The sequence below is a fragment of the Trichechus manatus genome, unplaced genomic scaffold, assembly GCF_000243295.1.
Source record: "Trichechus manatus latirostris isolate Lorelei unplaced genomic scaffold, TriManLat1.0 scaffold00032, whole genome shotgun sequence".
NCBI lineage: Eukaryota > Metazoa > Chordata > Mammalia > Sirenia > Trichechidae > Trichechus > Trichechus manatus.
The window spans coordinates 9,558,162-9,577,829 of NW_004443968.1; positions in this window are offsets into that span (position 1 = coordinate 9,558,162).

The window sequence follows — 19,668 nt, forward strand, 5'->3', positions numbered from 1 at the left end:
TAATCACTTTTTTATTAACTGAGATTCTTTTTCCCAACCTGAGAGTGTGGGGTGACATTTTATACTTAGTTCTACAGAGGCATTTGCCAATATAATAGTGCAATTACATTTGACCACTTGGAGCATAGATCTATGGCCAAAATTGTTAATGATGGACATTGGGTTCTGCTTTTTTCCAGTCACATTAATAGTATGCTTAAAATAATATAAATATTATTAAATATAAATTAAATATAAATATAAATATTAATATTAAATTATTATATAAATATTATATAAATATAAAAATAAACACAAAGATAATGACACATAAAACAACATCTCCTTTCTACTGACAAATACAAATGTTTCAGAAATAACAGTACGTGAGTTCAGGTCTAGATCACTGAAAAGTGACTGCAGCTAAGCTACAAAACAATACCAAAAGTTTAGAGACCATTCCCATGTTCCAAGAAAACTTTCTTAGATTTCTAAAAAGCAATATACAGACAGACTGATATATTTCTAGATTTTTCTATATCCTGGAAATGCTACAGAATGGTTGCTATTGTTGTAACAATGGGCCTCTTTATTATAAATAGAAGCTTATTCAGCCATTTTGGTGTAATCTTCCACTACTCAACTGGTAGCTCCATGCTGGTGTGCAATGTAGTTCATTCAATTATTATTTTAACAATTTCATGACCTGTGGAACATATGGTGTTCCACTTTTTCCCGCTCTCAGGTTTCTTGGGACTCTACTTTTCCAACTAAAAGTGTTTGCTGCCCTCCTGTGGGGACTTGTGTAATGGTGAAAGGTGAAACGTTCATTGAAGAAAAATAGCTGGGGTATCAGCCTTAAATATGAGGTAGTGCATCCAGGAAATGTGATTTGGTAAAAATTTTGTCTCTTTTGCTTTTGTACAGCTAGATAGGCCTTGTAAGCATATTTATGGTTTCCTTGTGATAGTTAGGGAGCCCTGGTAGGTGTGGGGGGGGGGCAATAAATTCTGCCACCCATGACTGGTGGGATAGATGTGCACCCATCAATCCTGGTGCCTGAGAACCCCTTGAGGTTTGTTGCACCTACGTATTCCCAAATAATATTTCTGAAAATCCATATTGTTGTTGTTGGGTACCCTATGTACAATAGAATGAAACACTGCCCATTTCTTTGCCATCCTCACAATCGTTGCTATGTTTGAGCCCATTGTTGCAGCCACTGTGTCAACAAATCTTGTTGAGGGTCTTCCTCTTTTTCACTGACCCTCTACTTTACCAAGCATGATGTCCTTCTCCAGGGACTGGTCGCTCCTGATAACATGTCTAAAATAAGTGAAACCAAATCTTGCCATCCTAGCTTCTAAGGAGCATTCTGGCTGCACTTCTTCCAAGACAGATTTGTTCGTTTTTCTGGTAGTCCATGGTATATTCAATTCTTCACCAGTGCCATAATTGAAAGGCATCAATTCTTCTTCGGTCTTCCTTATTCATTGTCCAGCTTTTGCAAGCATGTGAGGCAACTGAAAATACCATGGCTTGGGTCAGGTGCACCTTAGTCTTAGAGGTGACATCTTTGCTTTTTAACCCTTTAAAGGGGTCTTTTACAGCAGATTTGCCGAATGCGATATAATTTGATTTCTTGACTGCTGCTTCTATGGGCTTTTATTGTGGATCCAAGTAAAATGAAATCCTCGACAACCTCAATATTTTCTCCGTTTATCATGATGTTGCTTTATTGGTAAAATCCTATTACCAATAAAAAATTTAAACACACTCTATGACTCAGCAAGCTTCCAGTAACGAAAGTACATGGTATTAAAAAAAAAAAAAATTCAAGGCAGAAAATAATAGGGTCTTGAAAGAGTTTTAAGGTAAAATGGTGAATCATTAATGTAAATTCAACTGCCCATTTTTGTAATGCATGCAGATTTACTTTTCCCATTCGGTCAACTCCAAGGAGTAACTTTCAATTTCGTTAGGTAGCTAAGTGATTTTCATTTGGGGTATAATGTCAACATTTTTTAAAGAGAACTCCTGCAGATACAAAACTGATACTTGGAGTTTCTTCTAAATGTTATGTGCCAACTGATAGATAAAATGATTATAAAATGATGGTCTGAGATCAAAAACTGTTTCAGTCTTAATAATTTAAATAAGTTTGCACATAAAATTTGATCTCAGACCATCATTTTATAATCATTTTATCCATAAGAGAGAAAGTTGGCTCTACTCTTTCTTCACAATAATTTTGTTATTCACCAAATTCAAGATTCATACTGTTAGTGAATCTAAAGTGATCACCTCAATTATTTGTAGGCCTGTAGACAAAGTATCAGTAAGGTGATTTTATACAGGACAGAGTAGAAAGGTGATGTTAGAATGCCCTAGTTAAGAATGTAAAACACTCAGGATACACACAGTGTATTTTGTAACACTACTGTTAAACAATCACCTAAGTTTCAGGATGACTTAAAGTTTTTTCCAGTGCTTTCCATGTTGACACCTTGCATTACACCCATCTATGATATATTGCCACACTGGTGAGTCAGTGTTCTTGACTGATGTAGATGACTTTTTTGAAGTGTCGGTTATACAACAAATTATTTTTTTGGTAGTCTGTTTATTTAAATGACCTCCAAGCCTTATGAGTGATTAAATTAACAATAAAGTTGTGTATCAGCTAATTTTCAATAGTTTTCTATGTAAATCTAATTTTATTGTCTTTAAAATCTATTACCATGCATAATTATTCTAAGCAGTAGCATTACTTTTATTTTTTTATTTATAATTATTTATTCATTTCAAGTCGCTCAGTATGCTATTAATGGGACCATGTTGTTAGGTATCCTAATTTGTCCTTGTAACTTATAATTAGTTTAAATAGAAATTCAGTATAACATATTTTGGAGTTTATAAAATTATTTTTTTGTGTTTCATGGATGTCCACATATATAAAACTCAAAGATTTTCTTTCTTTCATAATATACTATAATATAGTTACAAGTGCATTGAAATTCATCTTGTTAGAATGGTAGTAATATATCCCACCAGGACTACTGTTCCTAGTAGCAATTTAAAATAATTATTGTGAGACTTGATGCTAGACATCAGGTTTGCAATAGAATTACAATGAGGGAAGTGTATTAGAGACAAAACATTGCTGGAAGAAAACTTCATAATGGTGCAATTTGGAACTAAGCCTCAATTTTACAGTAATAGATTCTCTTTATGATGGCACAAAGGAGAGAATGCACTTAGCAAATTTAAATCTATTATTAGTCACACTTTGTGGATTGCAGTGCAAAAAGGAGAAAAGAAATTACCTTTTTAAGTATTTTTCTTATATAAAACAAGTTCTAGTAAGAACAGTCTTATATAAAATCTCCCTGTTACTTATCAGAAGCACCGTCAGTCTTTGCAGGTAGTTGTCCAGGTTTAGAAGTCTTTCCAAAATAGTTCTGGAGGTCTTTAATTTCAAATTATCAGTTTCTGAAGTCACGACACATTCAACATCAGAACATTTCTTATGTACAGAAATACAGTATAGAACAAGAAAGACAGAGTTAATTTGGCCTCTATTGCCTACTGTGATCTCTCTCCTTGAATGAAGAGGTATTTGTAGTTCACATTAGTACTATATCTGCCTGTAATGTGATTTCAATTATAGTGAAGAAAACTCAACAGAGTTAAACTGGTATGATTTAGCGCTCGTCTATGCCAAAGGAGTTTCAGTTGGCAATTTTGCAAAGGTAACCAACAGCAAGAATTCAATAGGTCTCTTTACCATAAAATCCAAACACCAAAAATTCAAGCTTCCATTTTCAAGTTAAGTAAAATGTTGCATTTTGTTTTAATTATGACCAATTTTTACTACCTTATCTTAAAATAATACACAGTAGAATATTTGATAATAGCATAATTAATTCAGTTTTAAAATAATATGCAATATTTCCATAATGTTATTGACTCAATACATAGGGATGCAGCTGAAACCCTTAAAAAATATTAAATAAAATTCTATCTGAAACGTTTCACATAATCTGTGAAAAGGAATGAAAACACCCAATTGAACTGGGAAAGGTATGTTTTATGTAAAAATTAATGTCAGTAGATTCATGGGGAGGAAAGCAAGGACAGATGGATAATGATCACCTTTCAAATAAAGTTCTACAAGCCTAAACAGGGTATGGGGCTGAAATGATCCAATAAATTAATCCACAAGAATTACTAAAAAAGCATTTTCTCATAAATTATCCAAATTCACTTAATGTATTATACACTATTGCTTTTCAATGATTTTGTTTTGCTTCTGTAGCTGTCTTTAATAATTCAAGTACACTTTTCGCCTGCTTACCTCCAATTAGTAGTTTATACATAGACTCAGCTCTGCTAACATTCAATTAATCTCTAAAATACATACTCTCTTTCCTTCACTTCCAGGATATCGCCCTCTTTAGGTTTTCCTCCTGCTTCTCAGTTTCTTGTATGTGGCTATACCTCAGCACTGTGGCTTATCTCTTCCTCTACATCCTCTTCCTGGGTGGCCTCATCCACTCCCATGTCTTCAGTTAGCATCTCTGTACTAATGACTCAAATCTATAGCCCTTTACTGAGCTCCAGACCCATATAACCATCTGCCTACTGGGTGTCTATCCTTGGATATTCCATAGAATATTCAGTGTGCCCCAAAGTGAATTTGGCATCTACTCTCTCATCTAAATCAGATATATTCTTCTCCAGGTGTTCTCTATCTTAAGGAACCATCTACTAAGTTGGGCAAGCCGGAAACCTGTGTCATCAACCCTGAACCAGATCCCTTCCCTCTCCCATATCCAACCAATCTCTAAGTCTAGATGCTTCTACTTCCTATTTAACAAACTGGTCAATTTCCATCTGTTGAGGAGCTCTATGAGTTGGAATCAACTTGACAGCAACTGGTTTGGGTGGCGCAGTGGTTAAGCAGCTCGGCTGCTAACCAAGAGGTTGGTGGTTCCAACACACTAGCTGCTCTGTTGGAGAAAGATGTGGCAGAATGCTTCAGTAAAGATTACAGCCTTGGAAACCCTATGGGGCAGTTCTATTCTGTCCTATAGGGTCACTATGAGTTGGAATCGACTCGACAGCCATAGATGTTTTTTGTTGTTGCTGTTACTGTCTTAATTCAAGTCACCATCATTTCCCTCTAAAATTATTCCAACAGTCTCCCGATAATTTTTTTTCCTGCCTTGATCCAATCCATTCACCATATTACAGAAAGAAAGAGCCTTCTAAACAATCTTACAAAAACATACAAGATTGATAAATATATCAAAAAAATACATTAAAAATTTTTATATCTACATGGAATAAAAACCAAAAGAAAATCAAAAGATATATCATAAACTGGAAGAAATATTTGCAATACATATAACAAAGTGTTCATGCTGTTAATAAATAAGTATTACAAATCAATACCTAAAGAAATATTGGCAAAGGATATAAATGGTTTATTTACATAATAATGGATTATAGGAATATGAAAAGATACTTAGCCTCACTAAATGCAGATTGAAATGAGATATCATTTTTCACCTATCAGATTTAGAAAGATTTAAAAGTTTGAGCATATGGGGGAAATAACCCCTGTCATATAGTTTGATGGGTAGGTAAACTGGCATAACCTCTCTGGAGGGAAATTAGGAGTATCTCTTGATATTAAAAACATTTGAATAATAGTTCCCTTTAACTAGATTTTTCCCCTTCTAGAAATATATCCTTCAGAAATATCAACATATGTACACAAAGATGAATACACAAGGATGCTAATTTCAATATTTAAAAATAATAGTTAGAAATGGAAATAAATATTCACCAATTGGGTTTTGGTTAAATATCTTATGGAAACTCATATTCTGGAATATGAGCCAGTAGTTAAAGAGAATAAGGTGGGAAATGCTCATCCATTGCTGGTGGGATTGTAATTTGGTACAGCCACTGTGGAAAAAAAATTGATATTTTCTCAAAAAGTTAAATATAGAACTACCACATGACCCAGCAATTCCACTTTAAGGTTTATACCCCAAAGAACTGAAAGCAGCGATGTGAACAGACATATGTTCCCTAATGTTCATTGAGCACTATTCACAATAGCCAAAAGGTGGAAACAACCAAAATGTCCATCAACTGATGAATGGGTAAGCAAAATGTAATATATACATACAATGGAATATTACTCAGCCATATAGAAAAACAAAGTCATGATGCATGCCATACATGGATGAACCTATTGGACATTATGTTGAGGTAAATAAGTCAGTCGCAAAAGGACAAATACTGCATGATATTACTTATATGCAATAAGCAAATATATAGAAAACAAAAGTAATTAATGGTTACCAGGGACAAGAGGGAGAGGGAAAAGGGGGGCTTTTGCTTAGAATGTGTTGAAGGTATGTTAACGGTGGTGGGATAATCTGGAAAAAGGGAGTGAAAATGGTTGCACAACTTGAAGAATGTAATCAATGTTACTGAAGTGTACATGTAGAAGCTGATGAAGTATTTTATGTGTTCTTGTGTGTATTTCACTATAATAACAATAACAATAACAATATAATAATCATGAGTCATGGATGTATCTCATGTTATATTGTCAAGTAGGGAAAGCAAGATACAGAACAGTTTGTATGACATGCTCTTATTTGTTTAAAAAAAAGGATGTATATACATATACATGCATGTTTATGCATAGATAGAAATTCTCTGAAAAGCTGCATGGGAAAGGTTCACAGAGACTGCCTTTGGGGAGCCGTTTTATGCTGTGTCATGTGCTACTTTTTTAATAATTAAAAACAGCTAGCTATAAAAATTACAAATACCGTCATGCTATTCATGCCTTAAAAACATTTAATGTCTTCAAATTACCATTAGGATAACAATCAATCCTTAACAAAGTTTGTGACATTTAAGACTGGGTCCCAGCCTTATAGTGAAACTTTTTCTCAGCACTCCACTCTCAAATTCTTCCTCTGGCCACAATGATCTTGTTCAGTTCCTCCAATGCATTGGAATAATTTCTTCTACATTGGGTCTCAGCTTAGAATTCTTTTCTACCAGGAAGGCTTCTCTGACCTTCCCCTCTGCCCCAGACTGCTGTGTTCCCATATCCCTTAGTATAGCATTTATCACACTTAATATTTAAGTGCATGTCTTTCCTATCACTGGACTATAAGCTTAATGAGGACAGGGACCATGACTCTCTTGCTCACAATGATAATCCCTGTGTTTAACATAATGCCTGTGATAAGTACTAACTTAATAGCTTTTAATAAATGGATGCATAAACGAACAGAGAATTCAAGCGGATCACATATATCTCCTTATTAATTTAAGGATTGTTAAGTAGCTACAATTTGGCCAAACTTTAGTAGATATTTTGGGAGTAAAAGAGAAGGTAAAGAATGAGCTGAAAGTGGGTATTTGAGGGTGAAAAACACACATAACTGCTGAGAATAATAGCAAGCATATAAATAAAGGTAAAGGAATATTAAAAAAACTGCATCCACAGGTAAAGAAAATGCATGGTATATAAAAATGAACAAAATGAGAAGGGATGAATAAAGGAGACTATGACTGGGAGGTTTTAACTTGATCTTTAATGAAGTAAGATTGATGGAAACAGGGATGAACGGTTTTCCAAGTGAGGGCAAGATTGCAAACAAAAGCACAGGGGGACTATGGGAAGTGGGGATGCAGTTCCTAACAAAGTTGCTTTGCTTCTGTCTAAGGGAAGACACCATCTCCTCTACCCCTAGCAGATTTATGACAGCTCTATATCAGAACTAGTCTAGAGTCACTATGCTCTCCAGGAATGGATACTCAGTAGCTAAAGTAGAGGCGGTTCCCAGTGGCCTTTCAGGGACCTTGGAACACAAACACTATTGCTGAGCTATAAATAGTGTCCAGAACTGTTAAATTTTCAGAGGGATTTTGTTGAATTCTAGGCCACTAGGTACTTTAGAGATCTTGAAAGAAATATAAAAATCAAGATATCCAATCAGAGAAAAATCACTGGAAGACTTCCTTGTCATTCTCATCCAGCTGCAGCAATACTAATAGTCTCGGATTCATTTCTTGCTTTCAATTCCAGTACTCAAGTTATCAAATATTCTTTCTACCAAATAGTCTGCCATATCTGCTGCTTTTATTCTACCTCCACTACTGCCTCTTGAATCTAGCCCCTTGTCACTTCTTTTCTGGAGAACTACCTGACTTCTGGAGCCCTGGTGGCACAGTGTTAAGAGCTATGGCTGCTAACCAAAAGGCTGGCAGTTCCAATCCACCAGCCGCTCCTTGGAAACCCTGTGGGGCCATTCTACTCTGTCCTATAGGGTAGTTATGAGTCGGAATGGACTCAATGACAATGGGTTTTTTTTTTTTTTTTTTTTTTTTGGTTATCTGACTTCTTCAGCTTTGTCCACTTAAGATCTGTTTTCTCCTCAGACAGAATGTCCGCGCTTGGCATTCTCTTTCTCCATAAGTGATCTTCTAATTTGCTCCCATTTCTTCAACAATCACCTATACACTAATTACTCCCAAATTTATGTTTTAGTCCTAACCTTCCTCCTGATTTTCCAACAGGAAACTCAACATGTCCCCAAACAAACTCGTTCTCTTTCCCCAAAATCTTTTTTTTCCATCAAGACTCATCTCATTAATGCCATCATCTTGCTCTGAATGAATCAGCCTAAAAGCATTGACTGATCTCTTGCTTTTTCTATAATCATTTAACAAATTTTACCAATTATTCCTCCAAAGGATCCTCAAATTGTTTGTTATCTTTTTATACCTGCTACCATGCAGGGATTCTAATCGTCAGCAGATTTGGCTTGGATATGTCCAGTCTTCTGTTTTCCAGGCTAGCAGTATCTTCACCTCCAGACCATCCTCTGATTGCCAGTATAGCCCCATAATAATAAGTCTCAATTAACTTAGTAAAGTATAGAGTATAGGGACCCCTGCTACTGGAATCCAATTAACCTTTCCAGTCTTGTATCCAATAATACTTTCAATATTTCCTGTATTCTCACCATAGTGAACCACTTTTTATTTTCAAACAGTGGCAAATTTTTCTACATCTCTGTGTCTTTGCCAGTGCAATTTACTCAGCATAGCATATGCCTTCTTCTTTTTCTGGCTGCCAACTCTTATTACTCCTTTTATTCAATCTCACAAGTCATCTCTTACATGCAATATTTTCTCATCTTTTCTCTCTGGCCCCCCAAACTGAATTGATTGCTTATCTGCATTCTGATAACATCTTGAACACACATATAACAATGTGTTACAACCAGCTGTTTAGGGTCATCACTATGATGTGATCAAAGCATGAACATGGTTCAATGGCTAAACTACGCGTTCCTTGACTGCTCCTCACCTCCAGTGCCTAGCACAGTGTTTGGCAGAGAGTAAGCACTTAATACATGTATGTTAAACGAATGAATAGATTGCCTTTGTTTTCCCACATTAAAGTTAACTTTGTCGGATTGGCAATCAAAGGACTCTCTCTCAGATTGTCTGTTCTTGCCTCAGTATCATTCCTTCTTTATCTTTCAAGCCTCAGGAGCATGGCTTTGTGCCCCATGCAAGTCATAAATATTCTTTATTTGCATTTATATCCATTTCTGATCTTTTGTTTATACAATTCTCCCTATTTGGAAAGGGCTATGTCTTTTTTACCCATATAAAATGTCTCTTCAGACTAAGTACATGTCACCCCTATGCTTAGAAACCCTCTAAAACCCTCTGTATTTCTTGCTGACTGAGTCCTAGTTTTGCATTCCCTAAAATATACACCTTTTGTATGACATGATTCATCTTACATACACACACACACACACACACATATTTTACTCTCTAGGTTGAGCCACATGAAATTGTCGATATCCCAACTTCTTGACCAACAAAAATGGCAACTTTATGTGGCTCAACCTAATTATAAACTTCTTGAAGGCAGGTTATTATGTCATATTACTTTTTGTTGTCTAAAGTTATCATTGGCATAATACTATGCGAACAGTATGTCAGTGGTTCTCAAAGCGAGGTCCATGAACCACTGTGGGTCTCTGAGGCCCTTTCAGATATCCATGAGATCAAAGCAATTTTCATAATAATACAAAAATGTCATTTGCCTTTTTCATTGTGTTGAAATCTGCACTGATGGTGCAAAAAAAATGGTAAGTAGAACTGCTGGTGCCTTTGCACGAGTCAAGGCAGTGGCACACTCTACTAGTACTCACTGAATTCTTTGCTGTTATGCAAATATTAAAAAATTAAGCCAGTCTCACTTAAGAATGTACTTGATGAAGCAGAAAAATAAATTTATTAAATCTTGCCCCTTGAGTATACATCTTTCTAATATTATGTGTGATGAAACGGAAAGTACATATAAAGTATGTCTGCTGTATACTAAAGTACAATGGTTGTCTAGAGGAAAAGCACTTGCGTGATTGAGTTGCAGGCTGAACTAGCCACTTTTGTTGTGAAATACAATGTTTACTTCAAAGAACAACTGACAGGGATTTGGCAGACATTTTCCCAAAAATGAATAAAGTGAGACTGTCATTTTTGGGAAAAGAGCTGACAGTATTAACTTCCAATGATAAAATTTGAGCGTTCAAGCAAAAATTAGAATTTGGGAAAACTGGTATCTGCCACCATAACCTTGACAGCTTCCTAATATTTAAAGATTTTTCCAGTGAGATCAGTGGTGATATTAACAATTGTGATTTTCTTGATATTGTAAAATGAAATGTATCAAGATTTGAAGATATGATGACTCAATGAGTCAATAGTTCCCAAATGAACAATTCATGATGCTAAATCTTGCGTGGTAAGCGAGCCATTCGAATCCAGATATGATTTCAGATTCCACATTGCAACTAACTTTTAAGAAACCACCACTTGTTGAGTTTTGCTGTAGTATTAAAAAGAATACCCACAATTATCTCAAATGGTAATAAAAATATCTCTCCCTTTTCCAACTACATATCTGTGTTAGGTCAGATTTTCTCCATATACTTCAACAACAACATATCACAACAGATTCAACGTAGAAGCAGATATGAAGATCCAGCTGCCTTCTATTAAGCCAGACATTAAAGAAATTTGCAAAAATGTAAAACAATGCTACTCTTGTCATTGATTTTTTTGTTTTGTAGAAGAGTTGTTTTTCATAAAACAAGTTATGTTAGCATGCGATGGGTTTATAGTTGTTATTTTCAAGCGAATTGATAATTCAAGAGAAATAACTCACATGAACAAAAGATCCCTGGGGTCCTCAAGAATTTTTAAGAATGTAAAACGGTCCTGAGACCAAGGTTTGAGAACTACTGCAGTAGATGCTCAATAAATGTCTGGTGAGTTAATGAAACAATATAAAGGAACAAAGAAGGCTGTGATTATATAAGGCTAGTTATGTGATTAGAAGTTCAATTTGGTGGGCTGCTCAAATACTTGGCTGTTACCATATGTGTCACCACACTGAGAAGTGGGTAAGAATTAAACTCTATTTAGTTTCAGAAGTCAACCGAAATTCATTTTTAAATGGAAGCAGGATTAATTGTTCTTTTTAAATTGCAAATAAAAGAGACTCACAGAGAAGACGCTTCCTTCCCCTTGCACAGGTTCCAAACATCGGGTGAGATTTTTAAGAACAACTTTTCTGATCTCCCATAATTTGGCTTAGAAAATGTGAGCTAGGAATACTACTATCACGGTGTGTTTTCTGGGAGTCTGGATCACCAACCGCACAATACTGGAACATAGCCAGCGTACTAGCATTGAAGCTGTGCTTGTCACAACACAATTCCACTAGGCTGGATGGCGGTGGGGAATGGATGACAGCGGAACACTCGAGCAGCTGCTGCATGGTGAAGTGAAGTGGGGCAACCACAAGGGGAGGGGGCAGGAGCAACACTTCAAAGGAGCACTGAATTACAATTTCAAAAAAAGTGGCAAAGTTGTTGACTGCTGACGAACCACAGCAGCCAACAGACTGATCTGCTCTGCCACAAATAGAAACAGGGTAGCTCTTTTTGAGCAAAGGCATCGGGCCAATGAGACTAAGGCAAATAGCAGCTGCAGCCCTGTATCAAAAGAGAGACTATATAATGTGTTCTATGAGAAAAGGATTGTTGGTCATGCTCAGTCTCTGTATTCTTTCATATCCACAGAGAACGACATCAGGAGAGCAACCTTGAAAAAGGAAGCACACTGATGAATAGATGGCACCCAATTTTTCAGTAAGTAACTTTTCATCTGAGAGTTCCCCTCACACTCTATTTGTGCCTCTTATAGCATAAATTGTTTGCAGTCTGGCATTCTAGTTATTCTTGCACAAACTTGATTCTTCCATCTCTAGTGTAAGCTCCTTGAAGCCTACTCCTCAAAGTCCATAGCACAGTGCATGTACACAGCAGGTGCACAATAAATCCTTGAATAAACGGAGGAAATCTAAAATTAGAAAAATGGCTTCATTAATACTGCAAAACTGTCAAAAACCTCCTGTCATATCTTTATTCACCTATTTGTCCATCCAGCAAATATTTATTGAGCCCCTGTCACATGCAAGGTAATGAGTGAGATGATGTTGGTTATATTAAGATGTACTAGCCATGGATGTGTCCCTCAAAGACTCTGCAGTTCAATAATCCAACGTAGTCTCCTTACTAAGAGCAAAATAAAGACGTAATAAAATGTTTGTTTGCTTTTTTCTGACCACATTTATCAAACAACCGACGTCCAAAAGTGACTAACAAACTGGGGGGAAAAGAAAAAACAAACATGAAAATTGATGTTCCTTTTTCTAAATGAATAATTTATGTTTTCAGTTAGATAAAACATCAACCCTGACTTGGAGGCAATGTAGTAAATACCATTACAATTTAGAACTTTATCAGACTCCACAAATAACGTTCTGCTATTTCAAGTAAAATATTTTTACTTTTAGGGCTCTCAAGGACTAACAAATAGATATACTATAATATAATCCATCAGGAAAGGTGTTTTTCTGCCTTGTTCACTGCAGTTTCTGCCTTGTTCACAGCAGAATCTCCAGAACTCAGCACAGTGCTTACTTAGCACGTAGTAGATACCCTATAAATATTTGTTGAATGAATAGACAAAAACTAAATTTAAGATGCAAAATGTTTGTTTTATTAGATACTCTTCTATATGGATAAGAAGTATGACCTTGGACTTGGACTGCTTGGCTTCAGATTGTGGCTCCAACATTTAGTAGCCATGTGACTATGGCTAAGTAAGTTACTTAACCTCTGTTTGTCTCAATTTCTAAATCTGTTAAATGGAGATAATAACATTCCTTATCTCATAAGTTTGTGCAAGCACTAAACGAATTAATATATATTTCTATAAATGCCTTACATATACTAAGAACTTAAAACACGTTAATTATCATTATATATGTTTACGTGTATGCATATGGAGAGACATTTATTACTATTAACTCGTATTAATTGAGGAAAATATAATATTGGTACAATTGCTGCAAATAAAATAGTCAAAATGTTTATCAAAACCTCCTAAGGTTAAATAAATTTCTCTTATGTTTCTATATGTCCTACAGCTCAGCAAATCTCTTAAATGTGATTAGAGTTTAAATTTCAGCCACACTCATTTTTCTTATGTTGAAAATGGGGACGATAATATTTACCTCCTATTATTACTGTAAGGATCGATATAATGGTTAGGAAGTACAAAACACTCACCAAATGTTAATTGTTATTTTAGTTGTCATTATTATCATCATCATTATTTGTGTCAATGGAAAATGAAGAGAGTTAGGAAAAAAGCAGGATTAAATTCCAAAAGATACTTTGAAGGAGAAAGAAAAGTTAGGTTTAATTTGCCATAAAATGTTTATATATGTTATCCATATAAGCTAGGTATAGCTGGTGCAGAATAGAAAAAATGTGCCAGAAAAACATGGTGGGCCCATTTATTGAGCCAATTTGAGACTATAGCTAGAAGCAATATAGCTCAACTGAGAAAAAGCTTATTTTGCAATATACAAGAACTTGCAATCTTCATGCGCCGTGTAGGAAAATATAAAGAACAATTTCCTGGTGGTAAGAATTGTTAATATTGCCATATATAACAGAATGGGGTTGTGGAGTTTCCTTTGCAGGGAGCCTTTAGTATGGAGCTGATTATCAATATGAGATGGTTGAACTGTCTCTCTCACTCTTAGAAATTGTTGGAAGACCCTTCAAGACCCTATCAGTCATAAGAATGCTGGTGAAAAAGAAGGTCACTGGCTTTGTGAGCAGTATGTCAATTTAATCAGTTTTACTACAAAGCCAAGAGATTATTCATTGACACTGTCACATAATCACCTGAATTTACATTTATTCTTTCATTCCAATAAAATAATTATGAGCGCACACTGTTTCAGGCACTGCCCAGTTAGTGAGTCACAAGACGTAGAGGGAAGTTCCCTGCTCTTAAGGCACTTACAGAATAAGGAACGTCATGTAAGTGATTACAGCATAATATGGTTATTACAATGAGGCTTATCAGATATGCTTCTTTTGTATGCTAGATATAAAAAGCCCTACTCAAACCAACTTAAACAAAATTCATTGGCTAAGGTAACAGAGCAGGAACGGAGCCTCAAAGAGTAACGGGATCATTCTCTTTATTTCAGTTCAGCTTCCTTGGGTTGGCTCCATTTTCAGACAGTTGCCCCTTGCAACAGGCTGCATACTTTCACATGCAATAGAAATCAAAGCCTTAGAATGTAGCAATATTGGCCCTGACTAGGCCGGCTTGGGTCATGTACCCATTGCTGAAACAATACTGATGCCAGGTGGGGGCAGGGGCGGGGAATGCACCGATTAACTCAGCCTCCAGCTCACTGAGCTTCACCTGACACACATAGGTGTGGGAGGAGTGATCCCCCAAAGGAAAGTTGGGTACTGTTGCCTCAAAAAGGGGGAGGGTATGTTAGACTGTCAGAACATCAAATGTCCACTACTCAGAAATTACACATGCTTAACAATGTACTCAAGTCAAGAAATAGTCTTTGAGCACATACTGTGGATGATTCACTGGCCTAAAGTTGACAAAAAGCTTACAATCTAGAAAGGGGACTAAGGAAGATATACAGATAACAACACAGAGAAGAACTCCTGTGTACTTTAAAGTGTTGCTGAATTAGAGTTTATTTCACACTGCTGGAATCAGGAAAAACTCCAAAAAGGAGGTGGCCTTTGAAACAGATCTTGAAGGAAAGGAGACATCTATCCTACTTGACCTGATACAATCTCATCATAACATAAAGTAACATAGTCTCTCCTCACTCTGAAGATGCCCTTTAAAATACTATATCCTCTATGACCTTGTTCTAAAAAGTGTATCTTCAAGAAGCAGCAAACTTCCCCCAAATGGGGTTACTGGCAGCGAGAATATTAACTCAGCACACAGTTGGTAGTAAAAAAAAAAAACTTAGTTGAATGAGTGGATGAATGAATGTCTGAATGAATGAATACTATGACAACATGTTAATGGGTAATAGACGAGATTCCTGTGGTCATGTAATGTTGATTTAAAAGACATCACTAATCCTCGTCTACAACATGTTGTTTCTCTACAAGGTTCATACGGGCCTGCCTCGCACCCTCAGGTAACCCTCCGAGGCCCATCAGTAGCATCGTTTACACAGCTCGCATTGTGTGTAATGACATCCAACCTGGCATCCACCACACCCTCGCTCTTTCAGTGTAAAACAAAGTGCAGCTTCTCCCACAGAGCAGCCTGATTAAACAAATTAACTATGACGCTGCTTGCAAATATACACACTAGAGTGCAGGAAATGAACAGATACAATGGCCAAGTCTGTATTTAATTTTAATTAAATTTCATTCTGTAGCTCAATTAATCCACATCTCCAAATGTCAGCAGGACTTAGGCAAATGGAATGACATCTGCTGCACTGCACAGGACTATAAAACCTTCACTGCATGCTAGGTCCCTGGAAGCACACCAGGAAAAATGAAATATCTTTATTAAGTGTGTAGTAATGTATAGAATTCTAACTTGGAGTGTAATGAAAGAACAGAAACCAGGAAAGAAAATTAGACTAAGAATGTGAATGGTTACAGGCATTGCAAATATTGCTCAGTATCCTGCCTTGTATTATTTATTGTTTTAAAGTTGCATTTGGCTTTACAGCTGTTTCCTTTAATGTTTACCTGGTGGGCTTCCCAATTGCCCAGGTTGTTGTTGTTTTTTTAAGTGAGAAAGGAGTCTTGGTGGAGTAGGGGTGATCTTTCTACACAGAATAAGGAAAAGACCATATTTGCTACGCAAGGCCATTTGTTCCAGAAAGCCAGAGGTGTAGCAGAAAAAGTGTAGGATATGACAAGCCTGGATTAAAATTTTTGTTCTGCCGCTTATAATATCAGATTAGGAGATAAAAAATTATCAGGCATTATTAATTTAGTGAGGCAGTTCTCAGCTTGACAATGACTGGTTTTGGGAAATGTCTGTGTAGTATTTTCAGAAAATGTCAATGTAATCATTATTGTTAGATGATAAGAAATTGATGAATCTTATTAAAATAAATTTGTTTAGTATTATATGCCAGATACTGTGCTAGGACCTGAAAACACAGTAATAAATAAGACATGGACCCTTCTTTGAAGAAGGGAGAAGACCAAGTGAAAATAATTACAATAAAATGTGACAAATTTCCATCAAGAGAGATGCCAAAACAACGATGCAAGCTTGGAAGGAACATCAAAAACCTGGGGGTGTGCACTTGTCCTCGGTGAAATGGCCCTGAGGGATGAATGGAGTTCAAGCAGATAAACAGTACCGAGAAAAAGCAGAGAGAAAAGTATGTACAAAGAAAGAATGGAAATATATTTTGTTTCCTAGTTTGGGTAAAGAGTTCAATGTCAACAAATAAGGTAGCAGATGCAAAAATAAAAGTAGTCTGGGGTCAGATCAGCTGATCTCTTGTGTATGGTAATGAACTCTGAATTTGATCCTGTAGGTAAAGGGAAAACTCTGAGCACTTTTTGAAAGGGAGCACCATTATCAGATCTGTGTTTGGAAGTGCTGTGTTGAATATGAAGTGGAGGGCAAGCTATTGGAAGTATGGAGACCAGCAGGAAGGGAGTCCTAGCCTCTAGAAAATCCACACACATGTAGAGGCTCATGCGAAGGAGGAGAGGGAGATTTAGTTCCTATTTCCATATATGAGAAACAGGTAAATAGAATGGGATAAAGACTGGCAATGGCTCATACAGGCATGAGAAAGACCTTGTAGATTATTAGCATAGCAAATATATTGATGGTTGCTGTCAGGTAAAATGGAAAAAGAGAAGGATGGGGGGACTGTTATCAAAGGGCCTTGCAAGAAGGGATTGGTTATTCTATGCATAGAAGTTAGAAAAATTAGCCTTTTCCCTACTCCTGGTTTCAGTGAAATGGGAGTTTTTTTCCTAAGTGCCCTCTTTGCCTCTCTCCATCTATACACTCACACCGTTCGGGGGAAATGGAGTGGGTTAACCCACTGGTAAATTTGGGAATAACTAAGCAGGCTGTCTCCCATAAAGATTACAGCCTGGGAAAACCTATGGGCCAGTTCTACTTTGTCCTATAGGTTCTCTGTGAGTCAGATTTGACTCAATGGCACACAGCAATGCCAAAAACAAGCAGGCTGTGGCCGACTCCATCCTTCCTCCTTGGATCTGCCTGACTAGGTGGGTAAGGAGCCCTCTTGGGAATCAGCCACCGTTATTTACGTAAAGCTCTGTTCAAGGGAAGACAAGAAGCAGAGAAAACCTGGGCGATGAACCCAAAGAAGAAAAATGTACAGACGACTGGCTGAAGGGGACTGGCCTAAATGAGGGGCTGAATGCCTAGAAATTCCAGGTTTCTGCTCATTCAGTAAGGAAAATAGCGATGAAGGCAGTGATGACTGTGGTTCAAACAGGGGGATTCCCTGCTGATATTGAAATTCAGAATATTATAAATCTGGGTTTTGTTATCTTAGAATACTAGTATGATCCAAAACCCACCCACTGCCATTGAATCAATTCTATAGGCCAAACAGAGTTATGGGAACCTTTCATTTATTGTAACATTATTATAATAATATACTTTTTTGCCTGTTTAAAAAAAGGCATTTTAACTTCTAAACAACTAACAAAAAACAGATCTCAAACAACTTACTTGTAAATTGGAGACTTCTTGGAATGCTATAGAAACACAGATAAGTAGAAATGGAAAGATTTCAATCTAAGAAGAAAGACACTAATGATAGAGTGGGCAGTCTAACATTCCTATTTAAAACACTAATTCAATGTTATAAGATTAAGGATTGAGAAATCCTATATAAAATAATAATCTATGGAAGTTGGGTTCTTTCCCCATATGTAATTTTTTTGTGAGGAGGAGGAATAAAGCCTCTTTGTATTTTGTCTTACTTTCTATTTCTCTCAGATTTTCTTCTATTTCTCATAATTCTACCTTTATTCTTCTATTCCTTTTCCATATTCTTATCTAAAATTTCCACTGTCTTTCTAATTTTTTATTTTGATTTAAATTATGTGCTTACTGAGAATAAGTACAAAGTACTAAGAAAGACCAAGGTTGTCTAACAAAATTAAACTTGGCCCAGAGTACTGTGTTTCAGTATATTAATTGTTAAAGACGTACAGATAACAGAACTTAAAATTTTAGTTCTGGCACATTCATCAGAAAAAGTTTTCAAGTTCAGTTATGCTACAGTATCAAATTTTTAAATCAGTATATGAAGATATGGCACTGAAATTATATCTAATAAAAATATATATCAGGAAATAACAAGTAGCTTCAAACTATTTTATAATCTTACCTAGTGAGACATTGAATTGACATATGGTTCACAGCATATTAGTGAATTTGAAACAGGAATCAATAATGTACTACTAATTTAATTAGAGCTAAAGTTGGCTTTACTCCTGTAAGAAAGACAATAAGACATATTGATGCTACACAACTCAAAATATGTAAATATGAAGAACTGATGTAAAATACTTTAACAGAGTTAATGAGTTAAATTGCTTCCAACAATCAATCTTAAGGTATAAATGGGAATAAGTACATTAATGCTTGCCTGGTTGCAACATTTTGAAATTTGTTTGCATTGAATTATAAGTAATCATATAGAAAATAAACCCATTGCCATCAAGTTGATTCCGACTCATAGTGACCCTATAGGACAGAGCAGAATGGTCCCACGGGGTTTACAAGGCTGTAATGTTTATGGGAGCAGAGTGCCATATCTATCTCCTGCGAAGCGGCTGATGGGTTGGAACTGCCAACCCTTTGATTACCAGCTGAGTCCTTAATCACAGAACCACTAGGGCTCCTTATATAGAAGATTAGGCATGAAAATTTGTATTTAGCAACACTATCCTATACTACTGTACGTCTACCACAATTTTAAATAACTTGGAAAAGTTAATATCTCATACAACTCTGAGTTACGCAGATGACACAATCTTGCTTGCTGAAAGTGAAGAGAACTTGAAGCACTTACTGTTGAAAATCAAAGACTACAGCCTTCAGTATGGATTACACCTCAACATAAAGAAAACAAAAATCCTCACAACTGGACCAATAACAACATCATGATAA